Below are 25681 nucleotides of genomic sequence, written 5' to 3'. Positions count from 1 at the left end.
CAACTGAAGATGATTTCAATGAACTTGAAACTGTCAAGCTATGGCATAGCTCCCATATGACACCCATTAACCAGATCCTTCTATCTATTCCATTCTCATATAAACTATTGAGTAAGGGAGATCACAATAAAGCAAAGAGAAAGGATCACACAAAAATACACTTACCATGTGAAACAACAGCCCAGCATCATGATTAACTGCTCATACTCATGCCAGTATGAGATCAATAATGTCTCCCCTGAGCCTCCTCTTCTCCAGGCTGAACATTCCCAGCTCCTCCAGCCTCTCATATGGCCTGTGATCCAGACCCCTCTCCGGATTTGTTGCCCTCCTTTGAACACATTCCAGGGCCTCAATGTCTTTCTTGCAGTGAGGGGCCCAGAACTGGACTCAGTACTCACCCGAGCTAAGTACAAGGGGACAATCACCGCTCTGCTCCTGCTGGCAACACTGTTTCTGATGCAGGCCAGGATGCCATTGACCTTCTTGGCCACCTGGGCATGCTGTCAGTTCATGTTCAGACGAGCATCAGTCAACACCCCCAGGTCCATTTCCTCTATGCAATCTTCCAGTCACTCCAACCCAAGCCTGTAGTGTCGCTTTGGGTCATTGTGGCTGAAGTGCAGGACACGGTATTTGGTCTTGCTGAACCTCATCCCATTGGCTTCAGCCCAGTTACCCAGCCTGTTCAGATCACTCTGCAGGGACTCGCTACCCCCAGGCAGATCCACACTCCCAGCCAATTTGGTGTCATCTGCAAACTTACTGAGGGTGCACTCGATGCCCTCATCTAGGTCCCAATAAAGATATTGAAGAGAACAGGCCCCAGCACCGACCCCTGAGGAACACTAACTCATGACCGGTCTCCAACTGGATTTAACTCCATTCACCTCCTCTCCTGAGCCTGGCCCTCCAGCCAGCTCCTTACCCAGCCAAGAGTGTACCTGTCCAAGTCACAGGCTGCCAGCTTCTGCAGGATAACACTGTGGGTGACAGTGTCAAGGGCTTTGCTGAAGTCTAGGTAGAGCAAATCAACAGCCTTTCCCTCATCCACCATATGGGTCACTAGATCATAGAAGGACATCAGGATGGTCAAAATGGACCCGCCCTTCATGAGCCCATGCTGGCTAGGCCTGATCCCCTGATCGTCAATTCAGTCTTAGTAGAGATATGACATTGAAAGCCATTTCTTAGGAATTGGGGTTAGGATTAAGATATGTTTGGTCTCTTTTTCTTTTCTTTTTTTCCTTTTTTCTTTTTCTTTTATTATTTTTTTAATAGGATAAAATGTGATTTTTTGAGAAAAAAAAAAAGCCATTCATTTTGTACTATTGAGATTTTGATGGAATCTTCCATGTTGATCAGAAATTTAACACAAAACACTTGGAAATTACAGCTCTTCCCAATACTCATTTTATTTAGCCCATATCCTCTTTAATAGAAAACTAACAATATTTGCGACATATTTATGTTAAAATCATAGACCCAAGAATTCATTCATTATTCCCTCTTTTATACAATTATGATATTTGTGAAAAACGCAAATGCCTCACTGAATGTGCACATTTAAAAGATGTGATTGTATTCACATATGTACAATATTTAAAGCCATATAATACATACAAATAGGGTCCTCAAGCTACTATGAAATGCCTAACACCTGGCAGATGAGATAGCAGCTCAACATAGTTTAAATACTGTATATTAATTCACTTTTCTGAGGCAGTCAGGCTATGTAATTGCAAAGTCATAAACTTGAAAATATGACTGCATAAAACATTCCCCTTTAGATATATCTGACAGAACACACAGGTAATGTTTAAACATTTGTACTTGATGCCTTACATCTTAACATATGCTACCTTCATCATCTCGATTACTCTTTTCTGTTTCTTTTTCATACCCTTTTGCTTTCTGATACCATTTACATGGCCAATTATCTGGCATCCCCTTGTTTTTCTTATTACTTTTCCAATCTCCATTATGCTTTCTCTCAATTTTCTTGATTTTGTCCTGACAATTTCAACTTGTACTTTTCACATTCCTTTGAGTATATCTGATGGAGAATGAGTGCTACTAGTCTGTAATACTACGTGAATCTAAAATGTGGTTGCATCTAATGAATGAAGTCAAGCCTCTATGTCATTTGAGTGGCCATGTCAGACACACTGACATAATAAGTTTTGTGCATATGCTCCAGAAAGAAGTAAGATGAATTAGAATTGCAGCTTGCTCTTGGGCATTTTCCAGTTTCAGCTGCACTTCTATAAAGCTCTTTCCTATACTTATGATTTTCCATATAAATATTCAAAAGAGCACTATACAAAGATGAATAACTTGGCAGACAAGTTGAGAGGGAAGGGTGGGATCTGAAGAAAAATATGTGAAATATTTATAAGGGGCTTTTCTTAACAGACACATAAACATGGATGTTTTAAACAGTGTTTCAACATTGATTCTAATTTAGCTTTTTAAAGTGAGTGACCAAATTAATATTACATATAAGGAGAGATATATTAATTGTATTGTACTTTTTTCATCCTTTTACATCACACAAAATACGTGCAGATTGATGGTAAATATGCAAGAATCCAGAAACCTTACATGTTTATATGCCTTGCTTGTGAGTGCTGCAGGACAAATACCGTGGTGCTCACACTTAAGCTCTTCGGTGAATCATTTTTCCTAATGGAAAAGTATTAATGAAACCCTGGCCATTGGAAAAATGTCAGTTTTCCAAAGAATTAAACATTTCAGTCAAAATAAGTCATCTTTGACATAACATCCACTGGGAAGAAGGGAAACCATGTTAATCATTTAAGAGCTTCACTTGGGATGTCAGAACAGGTACTTGACTATCAGACATCTGATATGTCTGAAGATTTATTAATGCTTCTTTTTTTTTTTTTTTTTTTTTTTTTTCCTTGTCATCATTCCTTCCTCTTCCTTGCCTATGAAATTCAACTCCTAGGAAAGCTCCCAATCTCCTTAAAAAAAGGGTGGGAAGTTACTTGGAAAGATTAAAAAGTTTCACAATATACAAACTTTCCCATATAGCCTCAAATTTAGGTAGTCAAGTGGACTTCTTAACTACAACAGGGAGAGAGGCTATGTTGCAAATAGGGGAATTGTGATATACTTTTTCTTTTTTAATAATATCCTAAAATATGAAAACTACACTGTATAGGAATGTTTGTCCAATATATGGAAAATCTTCCAGAATTCTTTCAGGGGCACATAATGATATTTTATGGTAAGTTTCCCTAATATCTGCTTACTGGGAAAAAAATCTGCATTGGCTGCTGAAAAACTTAATTAAATATTCATAAAATTATCCTACTGTCACTTCCAGCAAATAAAAGAAAGGAAGGGAGGGAGAGAATAAGGGAGAAAGGGAGGAATGAAGAAAGGAAGGGAGGGAGGGTAAAAGGGAGAAGGAGGAATGAAGAAAGTAAGGGAGGGAGGAAGGAAGTAAGCTAGGGAAAAAAAAAAAAAGGTTGATTTGAGCACTAAAGCATGGAAAGTCTGTAGGGTACAGGACTTCTGGCAGCAATCTTTCAAAGAATTCCACCTATACTGTTCCCTTGTTTGAGTCAGACAGAACACATGCTGAATACAATTCCTCCCTCGTGTATGTTTTACAATCAATTATTACTAGATGTGTGTCACCTCAGGTATTTTAATACATATACATACACACACTAAATAACAACTTTTCTGTTGTTCTCTTTTACCATTGTAAATAGCATATTCTAATGAAGTTGTTTTTAAATGCCTTATCCTAAAAAATCCACGTTATTCCATGATGTGGATTATCACCCATTAAAATAATGAAATCAATCACTGAAACTACAGAGGAGTTTGTGGTTGTATTTGTGTATGTACATGATAGTTATAAAAGAAAGCATGCATTTATAAAAATGGGCCATTTGGGTGATTAAGCAGATGTGCTCTCTGCCCTGTATCAGGACAAATTTCTGAAATGAACAGTCATCTGCTTCTGCAGATGGAGAGTGCTAAGGGAGGATTAGAGCTTTCCCATTGCTCATTGTAAACAACCTCAGCCACAGGGAAGCACAGAACAATCTCCAGTGATTAACTGTCTCATAGGAGCAACATACTGTAAAATGACTGTAATGTCTCTGAGCATATAGTAATTGGCCTATATGATATATGCATGTGCAGAGTATTTTATCTGAATGAATTTCACACATACTAATAGTGTAAAAGAAATTTTCCAATTTTGTATTTAGTAAGAAACAACAGCACAGTTTATGGTCTTAAAGAAGATTGTTTAACTATCATTTACTTTCCCATGTGTAAAAAGATGAAGAAAACATCATACAGTTAGTCAGAAGAACACCAATATGGAGAAATAATTTAGTACTTTAAATGAAATAAACCTTTTAATCACCAGATAAGAAGAAATGTGGTACAAACAAGAAAAGATTAGCAATCTGCTGTTTTACACCAGTGTGTATTACAGATAACCAGTGTCACAAATAATCTGTTGTCAATTATAGTAAGTTTATTCAAAACCAGAAAGTAACTTTCCAAATGTAAATATGTAAAAAAACAGAAAAAACAAACAAACAAAAAAAAACAAAACAGAAAAAAAACCCAACTCTGCTCTGCTTTGAAGAATGAAGACAGCACTTAAAGACTGAGATGAAAAAACAAGCAAATAAAATGAACACTTATCACACTGCTTTTTTTTGGGATGATTTTATAGTGCATTTGTATAGTAAAAAAAAAAATAATGTACTGTAATAACTCAGACTAAAAGCCAGGATCTAAGGGAGACTGCATTTAATCCACAGGGAGTTTGGAATGTTCTTACTGTGGTGCTGGCTTCATTCTACTCCCTGTGGATGCTCCACAACCAGCTGAGTTGAAAACTGCAGTCAAAATTACAGTTGGAGACCCCTTGATAGTGTGGGTATACATACATTAGTATAGACGTAATGGTTTTATGAAAGTCCTGGGGAATTTGTAAACATTAATGTAGCTGAGGAAAAATTGTAGAGTAGCAACAGTAAAAAAAATCAAAATAATTGCTTAAGATTTTATTGACCTAACAATACATTTATTGCAAGTTGCTAAATTAGTAAACAGTGAGGGGAAAGTACAATACGCACTTATATCTTTACATTTAGAAATTAAGTAAGCCAGCAGAAAAAATATTACAACAGAACAAATAAAAAGAGACAATATTTCTACTTGAGGAGATTTTTCTTGTTCAACATTTTTTCCTGGACACATTCATTTCTTCAAAACTAGACTTACAAGTCTAGTGAGAAAATACTGAAAGCAATTACTGAATTTTACTTGTGGTTTGATTTTTTTCTTTTTTAAGACTGGATAAGAGAAGAATTATTTAAAAAGAAATGGAAATATAAAATGACTTGTTTTGTTTTAAATGCATCTTGTTTAATAGCATGCTTTCTTCAGTGGTTTATTGGCACGCCACCTTATTACGCTCCTGAATTCCACCATAGGATCAGATCCTAAAGTTCATACAAGAATGATTAAGTTTTCAAAAGCACTTCATCTTATGTAACCTCTGTGATAATATCAGTGATAAAAACCAGAGTGCTTCCAACTGAAATGTGAATTAAGCAACTGCTACATTTTCTGAAAATCTTATCATAAGAACAGGAGATGTAACAAAATCTACAAGACCTCAGCCATGCTTTTATAGAAGACTTGGGACACGGTATCTCCATGAATATGTAGCTGTGCTCTCCATTGTTAACTGTCTATGGGTTTCCATTCTGATCTACGCATATTGCTCGTTTACTTGTTTAATTCTTTCAATTTCAGATCAACCTTAACGTAGGCCTTAGAAGCTAGAAAACAATAAAATCTGTAAGATTTGTAAGAATATAATAAGTTAGGATTAGTGATATTCTCTAGCCTATAAGAAAGCAATTACTCCTAAGAGCAGAAAGAAAATAGACCTGATCAGTTAATTATCACTTGGTTGAGGACAAAGGTTAGTAAGCAATAATTGGCTAGTCAGCAGTGTTTTTATAGCGTTTGTGAATATTGACATGAAACCACCTATTTAAAGAGATGTCTTAATGTTTTATTTATTGTTCACTGATGATAGTCTAGTTTCCTCTGATAATTCCAGTTACCACAGTGGATTTAAATAAGGGTTAAATTTGGCCTTATGTGTCCTATGGCTTGCAGTGAGAATGACCCACCTTTTCTGGCATTTGTTGTATTATACAGAGAAGTGTGACTTTCTTCTCTTTTGGGAGTCTTTTGAACTTGTATAAAGCAGCTATTCCCAAGTGATTACTTCCTTTCTCAATCGATGCAACAAAAGATTATCACATAAAAAAAGAATCCCACCGTGATTTTTCTTTTGAACACTGGCAATGCTGAAAACACGTGTGCAAAAGCTGTCATCTCTTGCCCCTCTCTGATATCTGTTAGCTCCATGGGAGAGTAAAAGAAAAGAAGTACATTAAAGCTTTCTGCATAATCAGGATGAATCACTTTTTTATTATTGCAAGGATAGCATTGATAACTTGAGAAAAGGAAGAACATACCTGCAGTTCACCAAGTCATTGCAAAAATACAATGTCTAGAAGGAAGTTAGAGGAAAAAAAAACAAAATAAAATTCAGTTTTTCAGTAAGTGGTGGTCTGTAATTTACCTCACATTTCTTTATCACTCTAGGTAGTAAAGCAAATGTCTTTTAGGGTTTTTCACCTTCCATTTCCTGTCTGAGGTTTTTTGTTGTTGTTGTTGTTGTTGTTGTTTTTGTGATTTCTGCACATCTACACCTAGAAACAAATGCAATTTCTATCCAAAGTATGGTTTACTAAGTACAGTTTTCTTATCTTAAAACTGTATCTATATGTCACCTATGTCTAACATGACTAGGGGAATGTAGACCATCTGATAACATCTCCATTTCTGTGCTGGCTGCTTGTTGGAAAAATTGAGAGTGCAAGTAACATTTTCCAAAAGAGATCTTCTAACCACAGTAAAGTAACTGTAAGGGAACAGAACCTACTCTGCAATTCAAAGATCTTGAGAGACCTATTTAAGAAAAGGACTTCATGTAAGTTTAAACCTTAGCAGGTCACCAGTCTGATACCAAGTATGAATGTAGCTACCTCCTGGCTTCAGACCCATAGCATAAACACTGCATGCATGTTTTAACTGTTTAACTATAAGACTCAGTAATCCTCAAAGCTGTGGTGGGACACCAGAATGACTGTCTTCCATGAGATGACACTGACAGCACCAGATTTTCCCTAGCTCACTCCTACTGCTCAAACCACAAACTGTACTTCTTTCTACTCAGTTGTTCATGTCAATAGAAAAGAGAGGATGATTCAGTTTGCAGTTTTGTGAGCTGTGCAGTTTGGACATCTTCAGAAGGAAATAGATGAGGTCCACAAATTTTCCCTCACACTAGGGAAGTTCCGGAGCCCAGCTTTCTTGTTCTCCAACAGGTTTTCTATTAAATAGGTTACTTTCCAAGAGCTGGGGAAATCTTGGTTTGTTTTGGGTTGATGTCAATGCTTCTGTTCAGTATTAGCTTTGACTTGAGGATCTCGAGACCTAACAGATTAGCTCTTTTAGCAGATTTAAAGAGGTTTAAACTTTAGGAATTACAGCTTAAGTGTCTACATCCTACATGACCTTAAACTTCTATCAGATAGAACTGTAAATTTTTGGCGAATGTGTAGCAATCTAGCTTTATTTACCAACAAAACATAGACATTTCCAGACCAGAACTAATTAAACTGCAGTGGTCTGAAACAACCTGGGACACCGACACTCCAATTTCATCTAATTCTTCACTATTTATCTCAGTGGCCACCAGAAGAAATATGCTTTTATCAGAGCCTGTTTTTACAAAGTTCACATTTCACTGCCATATAATAAGGAATTAGACTATCTGTGTGCATTTCTCTGTTTTGAAAATTGGTGATGAATAAACATTTTTAAACTATTTCTCAAATATAATTTTATGGACAAATGAATTCATCAAAACAGTAATATATATGATTAATTTGTTTTCTACCCTTAGAGAAGGAGATCTGAATTTGTTTTGTCCAGCTGAACTGCTAAAGTCAAAACAGCACCTAGCAGATATTCTCCAAATTGATAAAATTCTCTGACTCTGAAAGAAAAATGCAAATTTCTAACTCAAGATTGCAGTATCAGTAGAAAGAAAAAAAAAAAAAAGGTGTTATTAATGCTAATAGATCTATAACTAAATTTCAAGAATTCTGGATATTTTAATTAATCAAATAGTTGGAAGTATTATTTTTCTTTTTCCCATCTGTACATGGAATAGCTAAATGCCAGCATTCTTCTAATAACTAGTTAGACACCTGCTTTTGAGATGTGGGCTTTGTATTGGTAATTTTATCAATTGCCATTGTGTGTCTAAACTGCTGTAGCAAAGAAGGTGACTGAGAAGTTTATGTTTGACAGCTGTTACACCATCTGGCATCTTTGACTTCCATGACCCTTTTCAATCTGGCTTTCAGCCTAGGTAAGGTACAAAGGCTGAACTGGCTTAATTGGTCTATGATCTCTTCTTGGCAAAATACAGAGGTCAGGTTTCCACACTGATTATTCTAGATTTGTCAGCAACCTTTGTTAACACGAACCATTGAGTTTTGTTGACTCATTTGCAGATGCTGGCAAGGATGGCCAAATATCAGTGTAGTGACTCCTGTCTCTCCTCTGTAGGAAGTCTCAGAGGGCAATGTTGGACAATTGCTCATCTGCCCAGAGGATTCTCATGAGTAAGTTTTTCCACCATTACACTCTGTTGCCTTTCTTGTTCAATGTTTATGTGAAGCTTCTCAGGGACAGAGCAAGACATTTGGGGCTGTCATTTCATCAAAGGAAACAAATGATATTTATCTTTGCCCACTGTGATTTTTCCACAGTGTTTTTTTTCTTCAGATGAATATGGTCAAGTTGACCCACCTTCCAACTTTTGGCTAGCAGAAGGATCACAGCAGGCAAATAGATTTAAATTCTACTCATGGTCCTGAATTATTTATAAGAAAGCTATTGTATAGGAATTGGTAGGTCATAGAACCCATAGAGTTCAGGTGCAGCAGTGCACCCTGGGATGATCCCCCTCACTCTCATTTAATGATTAGCAACCAAGGGAGCAGCATCTTTTTTTGGAAGATATAACCTTCTTTAGGCTTCATGGGCTTTTGGAAAGGGTGAGCCACATTTCCTGTGTTGTACTCTAAATGAAATCTCAATGAATATCTTTACTAGTGTGTTCTTATCCTAGTATATGGCACTGCCATCTTCTTCTGTTACACACAGCATAGCTATATATGAGTATGGAAAAGCGAGGCAGGCTTGAAAGCTGGAAGATCATACCTGAAGGTTTACCATTCAGAAGAATACTTTGGCTCAGCTATATAGAAGTGTAGATCAGAAAACTACAAGAGAACTGCTAGTTGTGCTGCTTGAAATGAGTAGAAATTAAAACAATTTGTTAGTTTACAAGGAATACTTCAGTTTGTAAATATGAATTTATCTTTTTATTCTATTATTTGTCTCCTCATAAAACTCTTAAATACTTGTACCATATTAGGGTCAAAGAAGTAGATAGATTAGCATTTTTTGGGGGTTGATTAAGTACATACCTGAATTGCAAACCAGGAAGTACTGTCACTCATTCCAAATATAGATGGACATCTATCTGTCTTAAAGAAAAACTTACAGCGACACATTAACCACATACTGTACACAGGAACAGATGCTGTTGTTACCTAAATAAAATTGTCAGACTTGAAAATAAAGTGAATTTGAGAAAAGGCACATTCCAAGGAAAAGCTAGGCCTTAAACTATTATTGATGACTGTAATATGTTTCATTAGATTATTTAAATGTAAACTACTGTAAACAGATGACAACACAACAATCATTGAACAAAATATTCTCCAGATTTCCTGACAAGGGCTTTTGTAAGACTAGTCAGGCATTAAACATACTACTCTTCTAAGTAAGTTATAAAGCTCTACAGTTCACAAGAAGATGGGACTTACAATTTGTAATTTCAGCAGTAGAAGGAAAAAAATATCTTGGACAGTAGAAACAAATACATACGATCTCTGAGAAAAAGTTGACTCTTATATGGAACGCTTAAACAGGTAATTGGCAAAATATTTTGTACTTTATCACTATCTTCCAGTGCTTATATAAATTTAATCCATGATAGATCCATAATAACATATTTTTTAATATGTAACTCACCAAAAAGTAAAACATTGTTAATACTGGGGAGGTTGACAGAGCCTTATTAATAAACTAAATAGCTTATGCTTATGGCACATGCAAGAGATATTTAAACCAACAATTTAGTCTGGTTTTGACTCAGATGTGGTACAGTGTTTTGGATTTAAGATGAAAATAATCTCAATAACAGACCAGTGTTTTTAGCTGTTGCAGAGAAATGCTTATGCTAAGTCAAAGACTTCTCGTGCCGTACTGGCAGCTACTCAAGCACAGACAGTCTGTGACCAGAATACACAGGTATTTACCAGCTACAAATCTGTGTACAGTCTGTTTATCAGTCAAACATTTCCATATGGCTCCAGGTCCTATTTCTGATGGAGTTTTAGTTGTAGACTTGCAAAACATCACCTGAAATGTTGCTACTTCTCTTAATTTTCTGCCTCCAATTTTAAAATAGGGGGGCAAGACGGATGCTTGCTATAGTTCTAAAATGAGTTTCCAGAAACTTTCTTGGAATTGTACTCTGTACTTATTTTCCTCAGTAAGTCATGATTTATTGGTCAATTTTAGTCCAGTTTAAGAGAATGATGGAGGTACCAAAAAGATAAAGTTTCTACAAGTTCTGTTGGAAAATATATATATATATATATATTTTTTTAACCTATATATAAATATATAGGCAAAAATCTGAAAAATATAAACAGAGAACATACCCATGGTAAATGTTTCCAAGATGAGAAGGCAAATATGACATCCACACTTATCTGTGTCTTCTGACTGAGCTGGTAACTGACCAACATGAATGTGTACTTGTTAACCAGACAGCAGATATGCTCTTTTAATTATGGGACACCACAACATGCTGGCTGAGAAGGGATAGTTACACTGCTGGAAGCATTCCAAAACAATAAACTTCAAAGGGAATAAAGCAAGAGCTGGATTTACTGCAGTGGAAGTACAGGGATCAAGACAACATCAGTGTCAGTTGATGAAAAGTGTTCTCTGTTGCTTGATGCAGTTTTTCAAATTGACTGTATTCCTAGACTTATACAAAAAAGTAGTTTCAGCAAACTTTAGCATTTTAAGGATCCAGATAAAGAATTTCTGTCATACTTCTTGCACCAGCAGCGTACCAAGGTTACTACAGCTTACAACATAAAGATCATTTCACGTACCTGCTGGGATACCAAGGTGTGACATAAGTTTTCCCATCCATTCTAAGATAATTGCACAGTGAATGCAGAGATGGATTCTCTGCTAATCTCAGGACTCCAGCAGAAAACTCAGATTCCCTATGCACTGAAATTTAAATATGGATCAGACATAAACAACTGCAAACTCAAAAGGAAGGTCCGAAAAAAGTAGTCTGAACAACTTTCTCACTTTTTACTAGCATGTAATCTTATTGAAGAGTTTCCTTACCTGAGAAAAATCAAATGAAATTTAATAAAGAAAACCTTTGTTTTAATTTATAGTAAAGGAAACTAGAAAGAAGTGCCTTATTGCATTTAAACAAAAGTAAACAACAAACAAACAAAAAAAGCAAACAAAGAAAAAAACTTAAAACTACAGAAAAAAAATGTATAATTATATTTCTATTAGAAAAATATAATAATATATAAAGATAATATTTTATCTCTAAGGTTGAACATGACTTTTAAATAAAAGTCTCAAATTTTGCTTCAACTAACAACAATCAGGGAAGTGCTCATCAATTTATTTTTTTTTTTTGTAATATTTTATCTGATCTGCAACTAGTGTAAAGCAAGTTAAGGGAAAAAATAACAATAACAATAAAAGCTCTCCTTGCTCTGTTCTGTTTAGTATTCTCAGCTATTTATCTGATAGGAACTACTCTAAGAATACAATTTTCTATCACTTTGCATTTAACTTCAATACACACACTATCTCCCTTTTTGCTTATAAGAATATTATACTCTAGTTACAATAATTCATAACTTTTCCTCTCTAATAGGTCCATTAAAGCCAGTGTTATGTCAAGAAATAAATTAGAGTGCTCTAACTTAATGTTCTTGGCAGAATAGTTTGGGTTTTTTCTTCGCACTTTTGGAAGCTTTTAAACTGTCAAGTTAAATGTTTCCTTGCTATCAGTATTAGTCTGACTTGTTCAAAATTTTAATCTCCTTTCCTCTGCTTGTGTAGATGTTCTATATTACTCTCATTCATCTAGAGTCCTATGGATGCAATGATCATTTTAAAGTACTAAGTATTTAAAAATTCTCAATGAGTTCAGAGCTTGTTTCATCATACATTTCATCATTTTATCCTGATTTAGACTTGCAGTTTATTTACTCTAATAAACTTATTTTACTCCAGATCTACTTGATTCTTATTCTTATTTTTGTTGTCTTAATAGTGATTGCACTGAGTGCACATTTACCAGCAATTTAAATGTGAATGCAAAGGTGTTAGACATTTCAGGCTCATTTATTCCACCCAGTACTTCTTTATTCCATTGGTTAGGCAATAGAGACATACTTTCCATTGTCTTTCACTATTTTCAAATGTAATTTCAGAATATTCCTAGAGCCTATTACTTAACTTGTGTACATGCTTTTGTGTCATTGTTTTACATACATTCCTAGAAATATCTCCTTTCACATCCTTGTCTAATTGTATTTCAATCTTCAGGTCAATGAAAGGCTGCAGTAAATTCATAATTAGTGTTTTGATCTCCTCAACATCAGGACAGACCATTACTTCTTCATTATGTTCCCTTTCCAATGTTGCTGTCTCGCAAACGTGCTTTACTGTACTCTCAACAAGATAGTTTCCTCATGAAATTCTTCTTGTACCAACCTTGTATCTTCACAGATCTATTTTTTTTTTTATTTTAACTTCCAAATTTCTCTGAATATAGTATTTCACAGTCATTTTCATCTTAACTGCTGACCTCCTCTTTGTTGCAACTAGGTCCCTGAAAACTAGAATAGCTTCCTCTTATGCCTTATTCACAAAACTAGAACTACTCACACTCTTCATAAACATGTTGCTAAACTACTTGATACTTCTTGTGCATTAGAGTTTGTTCTACTACGAAGATCACGTGAACAAAAAGTATACCTGTGACAAAGCTGTATCACTACAAAATTTGGCTCAGATCTTTAATAACACCATCTAGCTGTGATTTTTTTTTTAAAGGAAGTTTTTAAAATTTAAATAAATAATAAATCTAGATAAAAAGTGCAAAATGAAAATAGAGAACAAAGTTCTTATAGTAATAAAATGGTTGTTTTTTCATAGCATTATTTGAGAAAGGGGAGGAAGGGAAGAAAGGCAAAACTACAGTATGAACCTGAGATGGCATTTTTATTTATTTATTTAGTGCAGTCTGACCCTAAGCATTTCACTAGCAGAGGAGAAATATAACAGGGCCTGAGTGAACTAACAAAATAAAAGGTGATAAATAATTAAATACCATCCTTTTTTCCAGCCTGTATGATCTGCTTGATGCATTCAGTGAGACTAACATGTTACCTCCTATGGCATATGCAGTTTCACTACAGCTTCCGATAGGGTTGCCAGTAGAGCACTCCATATGTAGAATACGAAGCAAGAGCAAATGTAAAGCACAGCTGGAACATACCTGTGAAGTCAACTGTACAGTGACAATAACATAAAGATGGTAGCAAATATCCAAAAGGTTATTCACAGGAAAAACTCACCTATATGGAAGCCTTCAGACTGCTGGAAAACACTGAGGCAAACTCCACCATGAAGCAATCTCCAAGAGATGGTGCCTTAGTGGTGGTAAGCCCTTAAAACCCTAGAGGAGGTGGAGATAAGTTCCACCCCTTCCGGGAGCACAGCTAAATTACTCTCACCTATGCCCCCACAGCTGACCCAGCACTTGCCTCAGCTGTGATTCAGGCTGTGATTACCAATTTCTCATACGTCAACTGACTCTGTATCAGACACAATCTAGGAAACTATGAATAATTATTTGTTTTTTCACTTATAAATCTCATTCAGGCAGTTCAAGCAAGCTTCTCAATTTCATTTTTTCCCCCACTGCCAAAAGAGGAAAAAAAAAACCAGCAACCATGGTTTTCAACAAGAGCAGAACATTGCTACTCAAATTATAAACTAAGAGTTTACTATTTTTCTGACCTCATCCTCAAGGTTTCTTCTTGTAATCAGCTCCTGGGAGAATATTTTGGGACTGACTGTAATTTACACCCAGGCAAAGTGTAAATGATAGAACATGAGCACTGTTTCACACAAGGAGAAAATTATGAGATCTAACACTGTTTAGTATCCACTGTGAAAATTTGTACATAAGATATGAGGTTATAAGAAATTTAGAAACTCTTTTTTTCATATGAGGTCTTATTCCTTTTAATATTAAAAGATTAAGCAGGCTGCATATAATCTTTTTTTAAAAAAGTCCTCTTTAGTATCAAGATCTATTATAAAAATTAACAAGGAAAATTTCTTAAGAGTATCATCATCTTTCCTTGTGGGATTTTTCTATATTTCACTAATTACATTTTAAGAACTATAATATTGACACCTCTTAACAAAACCTTGATGTTCTTACTCCATTATTATTTTTGTTTTTAGCCTAGTGACTCATCCATACAATGCAACAACAAAAATTATCCTGCTTGGTTTTTCACTTAATCATGGCAAAGAAAGTTGCACACATTTATTGCTTTCAACACTGACAACTAAAGTTGTATTAGCTTTCCTTACCCTACTGCAGATTCCCCTTTATATAAAGAATTTTGAAAGTAGAGACTGTTAGTTTTCTGTTTAAGGAAAGGGATTTAAAAGCTACTGACTTGTGCTGCATGTCCATCTCCCTCTTCTCCACCACAGACACCAGAAATGATGGGCCTCACCTCTCTCTCCCTATGCAACTCTTAACTAACACTAGCTAACAAATTAAACACATTCTTGTGTCAGCAGATTGCAATTTGAAAGCAATACTTTTCTGGTGCAAATACGGTCTTTGAGATTAACTGCCTATAAAACTGCGGGTTATATATAATTATGCCTAAACAGGAGCTTCTGTCTACAGTAACATTTTCGATGCATTTCCACCTAGCTGACACATTCTTTTAGAAAATAAGATATATTGGCACAGCTTATCTTATTTGCAGATAGCTCAACTGCCACCCCAGGATACTGTATTGTCTGAGAGTGCAGGATATCTGAGGGAGCTTCAGACTGCCAAGGCCTCTGAGCCCTACTTCCAATACAGGCAGTCCTGAGACTGTTGAAGCTACAGAGGAAATCCTGACTTCAGCAATTACATTAGATGTCTTCAGTTAAAGTAATATGATTACTTCTTTCAGTGTATATCATGCGTTTCTTTAACCGGAGAGCTGTTCGACAACTAATGCTAAGAAAAAATAACTGTGGTTAAAGCAAATGGTTTTCACAAAGCCTTACGTAGCTCAAATGTTTCTGCAGGTCAAGTAAGAATATTAATTCTGGATTTGAGTGAATGGTGAATGTGACAATAACCGGGGGGGGGGGGAGAGAGGCGGTGCGGGGAATAAAAGCCGATTCAGAACAACATAAAATCACAAATAGTGTTTTGCTTTATAGGAGTGTGAGCTGGTAATGATAAAATCAGAGTATACTTTTGGTGGTAAAGGACTTAAGGATTCCACCTGGTTCTGTCCTCTGCTCAAACCACAACTGCTTCACATTTAAATGAGATGGTGATGCTCATTGCAGGCCTGAACTGTGATTTTCCTCCAATCTTCAAAAGAAAATCTAGTGCCTTTGCATAATCTAGAAAGAACATGACTACCAATTTTTTTTTTTTTTTTTTAATTTGGAAAACCGATTAAGGATATGTTCTATTAAATTGCCTACACAGGGATACAACATTGACCTCTAACCCATTTTGCCCTATTTGATGTGTAGTGGCAGCTTTAGTTAGCATATTTGAATAACATTTATCAAATAATTTCAAGTAGTGTCTAGAGATATTTAATTATGTCTTTAACTAGGACTGGCCATACACCGTGATCTATAATGTGACTGTCCAAGCAATTTTTTATTATGATATTTCTTGAGTGATTGCTGTTTTTTGAGACTGATAACTTAAAAAATAAAAAATGTACTGAAAACCATTCAGAGAAAGCAATTCTTTCTGCAAACATTCTTCCTACTAAGCAATTCATTAAAATAGCTGGGGAAAGCAAAAAGAAATCATTAGCATGGACAAGGGCAATTTAACATATTATTTCATTCAGTAGAAACACATTTTTTGAGGCATTTACTTGGCTGTAATTATTCTGATCTTGTATTAAAAAGCATGTGTAGGATTTTTTTTTCAATCAAATGATCAGGAGAGATAATCCAAAGTGCTTTATAATCTAGGCTGCAATTAACTCTCTTAAGCTTTACCTTTCTTCTTAAGAAAACTGAAATTCTGTGAATTATACCTCCTCCTGCTTTAGGTACTATGTTGTATATTACCGTCAGGGTGTAATAGAGCATTGATTCAATTCTGTGTAATTCTGAGAATAAGATTAAACACAGCAAATGGTTTCTCTGCATTTATTGAAATGTATTGACAAAGATTCTACTTTTTATTTCAGTAGCTAGTACACCTACAAAAATCTGTTGTGATTATTAAGTTATGAAATAAAGATGGCATAATACAGAAGACTAGCATTTGGAACATACTCCTAAAAGACATATGCAGCAAATGTCAAAATATGCCTAGAGCAGTATTTCACCCCAATATTTATGAATTATAAAGCAAGATTTGATATATGATTTAGGTAAACACACCATGTATTTTTCAGTATGTCATCGCAGCATTTTACAACTAGCTTTCCTTTCCTAAAGTATTAAATAATGTACATGTGACTGTGTATATTATTACATAGTTACAAATACATTTAAACAAATTGATCAATTTTATGACACTTAACATCATGAGATGCACATGTAAATGGATACATATACACATTTGTTTCTTTTACAATTTTTAATTATGTTTCTAGATACTGCACATATAGCTGAATTTTAAACTCCTTTTCAACCATGAAATTTCATTTGGAAAAGGTAGAGCAGTCTGCTTTAAATTGTGACCTTAAATAGCTGATCATTCAAATGCCTGCCATTTGTCTGCAAATGCAAAAATGGATTTTGGATGGTCTCCAGAATCTCCAGAAATTATTTATCAATGTAAAATGGATTATATATACTTTTATAATGAGGAGCCCAGTCTGTCAATTTCATTATTTCTCTTCTTGATGTGTACAGAAGACATACATTATACTTTTGAAACATAAAGGTCAGCTTTACGAGGTGCCAATTAAGTGGATAACTCACAGCACTGCACCTTCCCATTTATTCTTCTATTTCTGATGGCAGTGTTAAAAATGAGTAACACTTACTGCTTTGTCCGGTATTGAGTTTCTGATTCACTCTGACAGGATACCATTAGCAATTATTCAGACTTTTGCCAGCTACTAAATTCAGTTAAATTATCTTTTAAGGTTATACTGAATAATACTGAACAATTTTGTTGGAGTATTGCACACAATTCTATTTCTTCTGATGTGAATGAAAGTCAACAGATTGCAGGAAGCCACAACAAAGCATGAAACTGTTGTTCTAGAGCAGGAATATTACAACAGGAAAAATCAGTTTAAAAATAATAACAGCTGGCTGTGGCTTTTATGTAACAAAGAGAAATTACACTAAGAAGGAAACATCTAGAAAGAAATTTTGGTTTTATTATTTGTGAGTGTTTGTTGTGGGATTGTTTGTGTGTTTGGTTGTTTCCAAGTGCTCTTGAACAGCATATCCAATTGAAAACATTTTCTGATCTGGAAAAAAAAAAAAAAAAAAAAAAGTTTTGGTCATGTAATAAATGATGAAAAGCAGTCATGCAGATGCAGTGTATGCACTGCAAATGCAAATTAATTTTAACACAATATCTTGTTTTTCAGTAAAATAACACACCATATACACATCACAGTAAAATCATCATAAAGGGACTATTTCACACAGTAAAATTACAAAGTAAAAATCTTAACATCTACATTTTCAGAAGGCTTTACAGTTATACAGATGTAATTAAAAATTAATAGGAAGGAGGGGCACAGTAGGGAGGAATGTGAAAAATAAACAATCATGGGAGAGGATCATTCTAACTTCTAGTGTTAGCTTGCATATTTAGAGATTTATGTAGGTGTTTACTGTCTCAAACTTTTTTGAAGTACCAATCTGCCTCGTACTGACATATGATTGAAAACTTAAAAATGATTACCTTTAAGTATGATTGAGGATCAAAAACCACCCAGACAAATGCTCTAGGCTTAATATAGAAAGATGGGTTTAAAACTTTTCACAGTTCTAGCCTCCCACTGTTATTTAAAACACCCAAAATAATCTTCTTGACAGCTTGTGGAAAATTCTGGAAAACAACTACAACAACAAAAAAAACAAGAATGCCACTCTTCTACCTGAAATTGCTTTTAATTATTAGGTGTATGAAAATCTCTCATCTTTGTAGAAGTTATATGTTAAATACCTGTATAAGATCCTAACTTTCAGACTGTGTAAAAGGCAATTATTGGAACTAAACCTTATTCATTCATAGAAGCAATAATTAAAATAAATAAATAAATAAATGTCAGCTTTAGAAATGAGTTAAATAAAAGGACTGGTTTTTACCTACAAATCTTTTAGTCTCAACAGAAAGCAGCTGATATTCTGTTTCTGTAAGCATTACTTTTGCAAAAAAATCATGGGATATTTACTTATTTATATTTGTATGTATGCATAATTAATTCCATGCTCTCAAATATATGGAGATTTTTGATGTGCCTGTTGACACCAATGATAAGAATCCAGAAATGCAAAATTAAGTTATTAACTACCAAAGTTTTTATGAACCTAAAACTCTGTGCTTTTACCTATTTTTCAGTTCATTCAATGTTAATAAATCTACAAGGCTGGTTTACAGCTAAATAATCCCTTAATCTCTCAACTTCTGTCCCTAGAACCAGACACCAACACAGTGCTGACATTTGACAGAGTATATCCATAAAATCTGCACATGCAAAGTTGTGTCTTTTTTTTCCCCATGAATTACAACTCAGCTTGTGTAAGATACGCAAGACGCTAGTAATGGAAGACACAACCACAGATTTGGTGTTTTAACTAGTAATTGCATTGCCATAGCAAAACGTTATCGCAGTAGCACTGGTTTCTCAGGATTCCTGTAATCAAATGCTAATTCATTCTGTAAACACTATACAAAGTTGGAAAGGTAAGCATGTGGCTTCCAGAAATGTAACTGAAGAAATGACAATACTGCAAAACTCTACAAGATTTCCACAGATTGTCATCAGTTTTGCACTGCTGGAGGCATGTGAGTGAGGCAGCAGGGTTATTTAATAAGTAGGGAAAAAAGGCTTTGTCTTTCTTTAAAGGCAGTGTTCCCTGAGTGTCTTGGTAAACAAATGGATGTCAGGTAGAACTGAAGGAAGCAGAAAGCAGGAAAAACGTTAAATAAACTGAAATGCATATCAAAAAAACATGGCTTAGGAACTTTGACAGAAGAGACAGTATTACTTGATCTGGTTCTAAGAAGAAAAAGCCAGCAGCAAATCAAGAGAGCCCTGTTACAAGGGAATCAGATTTCCTAGAGAAGACCAAGGCCTAGAAAATAAAATAAGATCCTTCCCCCATGCAGACTGCATAATCTTAATATGATGACCTTTCAGAGTTAAGAAGGATAGGGAAAAAGGAATTTACCACACTGTAACAAGACAAGTTTGCCTAGGCTTTTAATTCAATAAAAAAAGATTTTGCCTGAATTCACACAGAAGTACAATAAAAATGCGTCTTTCCAACCTTGCTTAAAAAAGTAATGCAGATATTTTCCTTAACTGAGAAAAATGTATTTTATTACATGGGGAAAAAAAAAAAAAAGAAAGAAAAAAAAAAAGAAAGAAAAAAAAAGCTTAATTTATATAATATATAAATATTTTAATTTAATTTTTACCTTACCTTCGAAACAGGATAATTTTCTGTGTATACAAATATGAAATTATTGTGAGTTAGTGGTGAGTGGAACGCTCCCTGAACCTCCCCCCTCAACCACTCTCCAGCAGTCTATGTTGGAAGAACAATTATTTTATTGATACTGATCAGATTAGAAATAGACTAGGATTTCTCTCAAGATATTAATTTGACCTGTAGAGCCTTGCCCAGGAAACAGATATTAGAGATTTCATACATTTCATCATTTTTTTCATCTTTTAATCCATACTTGCACTCCCACTGCAGAAAATGGGATAAAGATGCTTAGATAGGTTTAAAAAAAAAAAAGAGGAGGAAATGGGGGGGGGGGGGGGGGGGGGGGGGGGAGGAGGAGGCACAGCGGGAGGGGTTACTTGCATGTATTGGGATTACTCACACAAGAAATGAGTTTTGTGATTATCCTCATAGCTAGTAATGTTCCTTGTGTGTTTTACTCAGAGTTTCTGTGATCCAACCTTGGACAACTGGATGATCTGGGGATTTCCATAATCTTGTCATGAAAATCTATGCATAAAAGATTAGAAGGTGGTTCAGCCTTGTTCAGCGAGAAACAATAGTCCACTACACCCAGCCCAGCCTCACTCTAGAGAGCAAAGATCACAATAGAGTGAGACAGCTTTATCTCTTTCACCAGACTGACATTAAGATGACTATCTTCATAATGCTGTGGAATAATTGTGGAATTAAAGATTAACTTTCTCTTTCCCTTTACAGTATCTTACTTTTCTAACTAATCAGGATGGCACTAGTAGATCCAATTTTACATTTTATACGTGCTATTAGAAATAAGACAGACAATTCCAATCTCTTAAATATTAAAATAGACTCCCTTTGTTCAGTTTTCTCATTGTATTTCCTGAAAGTTACACCTCATCTTTGTTCAGTAATTGTATCTAAAAAAGTATTTTGCTAAACATTTCTCTCTCTACCAGAACAGGTGTTTACTCTGAGAGTAGGAAAAGTAGGAAATCACTTTGGATAGGCTGTTTCTCTTCTGTGTTCACAGGTGCTAAAAATAAATGGACAATTAAATAAATAAATAAAAAGTTAAATCAGCTTAGTTAGACAGTTGCTTCTCCTCTCCCTAGTGCCACTACTCTTTATCAGAAGTTTTAGATTACTTATGCATTTTGACATCATGAACTAGCTCCTGAGAGATTCCTCATTTTGTGATTGTCAAACTAGATTTTAAATGGATTGTTAAACATAGCATAATTACTAAATCTTCTTCACTTACTTTCAAAATTTTTTGTAAAACTTTAATTCTCAGAACTTCCTTTTTTCAACTGATAAATATAAACACTGAATAATGACAGTATAATTACCAAATTTGGTACCAGTATGCTACATGTGCAGAGATTTACTTTTTGCGTTCTTTTGTCTTTGAACATAGAAATGGGCAAAAGTAACTGTAGTGTAACGTACTACCTCTTAGGTAATAGTTCAGAATTTAAACTGTTCCTGCAGACTGTCTCTCGTTAAAAGTTTTCTTCTTTGTTATATTAACATTAAGACAAAGAGCAAGCACAATGCACCATCTTTGCACAAAGACAGTAAGTGGTAAAAGAGGATATTAAAGCACAGGAGAAGTTGATGCCAGTCAGAAGAGTGTCTTTCAGGCACAACTAGATATTTAGTCAAAAAAATGTAGTTTTTGGTATCATAGTACTACTCTTGCTCTAGCAGGTGGTTGAGGATTATAAAGTACTATCAAGTTTTTCTCTCACAGTATAACATGTGCTTTTTATTTGCCCAGGATAACATCTTTAAAATTGCCTTGGTGTTAGTATAGAAAAAGAAAGTAAAGCTTTATAAGCTTAAGCAACTTCTAGTGACATTTTGAATTTGGCTTTCAGGAAGTAAGACCTACCATCAGTATAAACTGCTAAATTTTCAGATTCTAATGGAAATTGTAGCTTTACTGTTTTGGTTGATGTGCATGATCCTACAGCCTACAAAGTCCAATAAGCATGCTTCTGTCTAAAACTCAGTTATTTTCTTTTGATAGCTTATTTACTAGAGTGTCAAAGAACAAAAGCATTCACTAAGCAGTGACTTAGAGGAAATTAAAAGGAATATATATACCTATATACAAAGACTGAGAGGAAAAAAAAAACAACAGTGCTGGAGGGAAAGAAATTTAAAAAAGTGAGAAAATATTTAATACTGTTTTCATGGTTTCATATGTACAGACACAAATAACAGTAAACTTCTACCATCTAGTGCAAAAAAGCATAGTAGATGACAGAGTGCTAAATTAAAAAGCATTAGGTATACCCTCCAACATATATATTTTTTTAATCAAGTTTTTAAATTTACTTCTTAGTTTGAAAGCTTTCAGAGAGCTGATTTTCTGTCAAGGTGAAGTTGGGCCAAGTAACAGCTTGTACTTCATCTCATTGCTTCATAAAAGCACAGAGCATTTTATCAAATACAACAGAGGCACTGAAATACTGACTCCATATATTTTTAAAAATTTTTAAATATAGATTACTGTACCATAAGTGTCCAAAGGGAAGAGGCATATCTCAGAGCTACCATTGCCCTCCATATTTCTGATGGCCATGCTCTGCTTGCACCACAGCTGCTATAACTGCCGTGATCACAAGGGTGAGGCCTGCCTTTCCCAGTGATGTTTAGCAGCATGAAAGCCACTTACAACCCTTGAAAAAAACCTAAGCATAATTTCTAAGACAGCTACATCAGGTTTAGCTCTTCCTTGGACCACAAAAATCTCCCATCTGTCCTTGGACCTGCCTCCCATCCTCTGCCCTAAGAAAAACATAAAAACTGATGGGAGGAAAGCAAGATGGCTTGTTTCTCAGCACTGGCAAAATACTCTCTTTTTTTTTTTTTCTCCTTTTTCTTTCCTGTGGCTTGCATGGTAACATTCAGTAATGGCTTAATCCATAGTGAGAGCAATTTATGTGTGAAAAAAATGTCAGACATGAACAACATTACATGAATTTCTTTTCTCCAGAGATGGGAAGAGAAAAACAAGGGGTCTTTAATGTCAGCTGTGGGGTAATAGTGCAAAATTGTGGAGTTTAGATTTTGTTATAGATATTTTTTGTTCCTGAAAGAGATGCAGCTTATGTGTGCCATCTCACTTGACAGTAATGGGAATTTATTAATCGTGAGCCAAATAACCCATTTCATTTTTCCTTCTCTAGTTACCAAACCCACAGCCTGACGAAATAGTAGCAAGTTTTTCTGTCCAGCTTTACTGACGATCAGCCTCTGTTGTTCCTGTAGCTTGCCTGGTTGTAATGCTCAGCAGGGAGCATGTGTTCCTACATGCCTTCTGAAATATTAATACACAAAATTGTTCTGAGGTTTCTGATAGCAGCAGATTGGTTTCCTTGTGGTTTTCTGATTAGAGGTGTATTGGCGATTCCGAGAAGCCAATGGCGCCAAAATGGGTTAAACCTAATTAAGTTTTGAAAACTGATAGCATACTTTAAGAGTTCAGAGTCACAAAGCTGCAGACCTGGCTGACCCCAGCAAATTACAGTGTTAATGTTTTGTTATAGACATGTTATAGTTGGCCAAAAACAGATATATTAAAAAAAATTGACTTGTGGTTCACAAAGACAGGCTTGCCTTTATGCTTTGTTTCAGACAGTTGGTTGACTTAGATGTAAAAGAGAGCATCATGGCTTCTGTTTTTATCAGGGCTCTTGGGAATGCAGCCTTCAAAAACATTAACTTCAGCTTCCAACTAAAGAAACATAATTGCCTTAAAATCTTTATCATCATAATCTTACACAATATGTGCCTCTTGGGAAATCTAAAAACAATTTAAGGAATGGAATGCATGGGAAAAATCCTTTCACTTTGAGCACGGTGATTATAATCATATAAGCTTTTAGAATGAGAGCAACTGGAATATAAAGAAAGAGTGATTAAAAAAAGCACTAAAATTTATATTGTGCTTTCAGAATCAATGTTAATTAAATGAAGTGGTGGCCAACTCATGGCTTTTTAAAATGAATCTTCTTTTTAAATATTTAATGACAATAAGTTGACTTAGGAACAGTTCTAGTGATCTTTTGAGAAAGGTTTTATTGAAATTCCATTTTGAATCAGGACAAGTTGACAGCTTTAGGCGTCCAGTAACTGAAGAGGAAAAAGGGATTTTTATCATTAATGAGTCTAAATTAATACAGAGGTAGCAGACCCTTGACTCTTCTTATGATCTTGTTACACTCTCAAGAAGATACCTGAATTCCCCCCCTTCTCCTACTCAGTAAACACCTTCCTAGCTATAGGCCAACACGGGAGGGTTCAGCAGTCAGCAGACTGAGGTGAAAAAAAGGGTGTAAAGGTGTAAGATGTCAATGATACAGACTTTGAGTTATGTTAGCTGACATTTCAAGGCACAAATCATAAGACCTCTGCTACTTAAAGAGTATAGCATCAGCTGCACCATTTATTCACTATTTGCTGAAGCTCAATTTAAAACTTTTAATATGAAAAAATTGCCTGAGTCAGCACTAGACTGAACACTCCATTTTGGTTGCTTTTCAGCCCTGAAACGTTGCAGTTCTTACAGAACCATACGAAGATTGTAACCTCTCACAATAATGGCAGTGTTGCTGGGGAGAGAAGACAGTCTTCCCTCTCCACTGCCACACAGACTGAAAGGATCGTTCCAGTGTTAGAGAGAAACAGGAGCACATAGAGAGGGAGTGGGAGGATGCTTTCAACACTGCCTTGGGAAACATGATGAGCCAGGGGCCACCAGGCTCTCCCTGGACTGCTAATCACTTTAAAACATGTGCTATTGCCATACATTATAAGTTCTCAGTACATTTTCTCTCAATAAGTCACTGTAGAGGCAATTGATTTAGATGCAAAATTCTCTTCATTAAATAACTTCCTGACATGCTCCTTTTAGGAAATGAGACTTTAAGTACTGTGAGCAAAGTGAATACCCTGTGATCATTACAGATGGAATTTGAGTGTAAACTGGGATTAAAATCTGGGAGTTTCTGGTTGATACTGGTTGATAGTGTTTGCCTGTGCCCACCTGATTTAAGAAAACAAAAAATACTTTGTGGGGTATGAATTTTCCCAAACAAACAAACAAACAAAAAGCATATCTGGTGAGAATTTTTTATTTTATTTTTTAACTATTTGCTTTTAAGTTTTAGCATTGGCCTGAATTCCTTGCATTCGTGTACTATGCCAGTGGCTATACTGTCACTGATGTCAGTGGCTCCCTGAAGGCCTAATTCCATCAAAGATCAAAATATTTTTTTTTTCTGACAGTGCTTCTGGGGACATCGTAAACTGCCACAACTAGTCTCAATGGGGAAGCTTTCAGCTTAGTTTTTACAGTGGTCTCTAATCCTTATCCTCAGGTAAATTTTAGTAGAGAGAAGAA

General features: G+C 35.2%; 1 long non-coding RNA gene across 1 annotated transcript in view; it reads right to left on the bottom strand.

Annotated features, from left to right (window-relative positions):
• Window positions 1-16771: 16771 nt before the first annotated feature.
• LOC116653425 (uncharacterized) overlaps window positions 16772-25681 on the bottom strand; it is a 64556-nt gene continuing 55646 nt past the window's right edge. The window contains exons 8-9 of the long non-coding RNA XR_014945269.1: window positions 20669-20796; window positions 16772-18068 (exon numbers count right to left, since the gene is read on the bottom strand). This is a non-coding gene — a long non-coding RNA (uncharacterized LOC116653425). The remainder of the gene's footprint in view (window positions 18069-20668; window positions 20797-25681) is intronic.

The sequence above is a fragment of the Coturnix japonica genome, chromosome 4, assembly GCF_054131305.1.
Source record: "Coturnix japonica strain WE chromosome 4, WE-NBRP24, whole genome shotgun sequence".
Classification (NCBI taxonomy): domain Eukaryota; kingdom Metazoa; phylum Chordata; class Aves; order Galliformes; family Phasianidae; genus Coturnix; species Coturnix japonica.
Note: the sequence above shows the minus strand (reverse complement) of the source record. Positions and strands in the feature narration are given on the sequence as shown.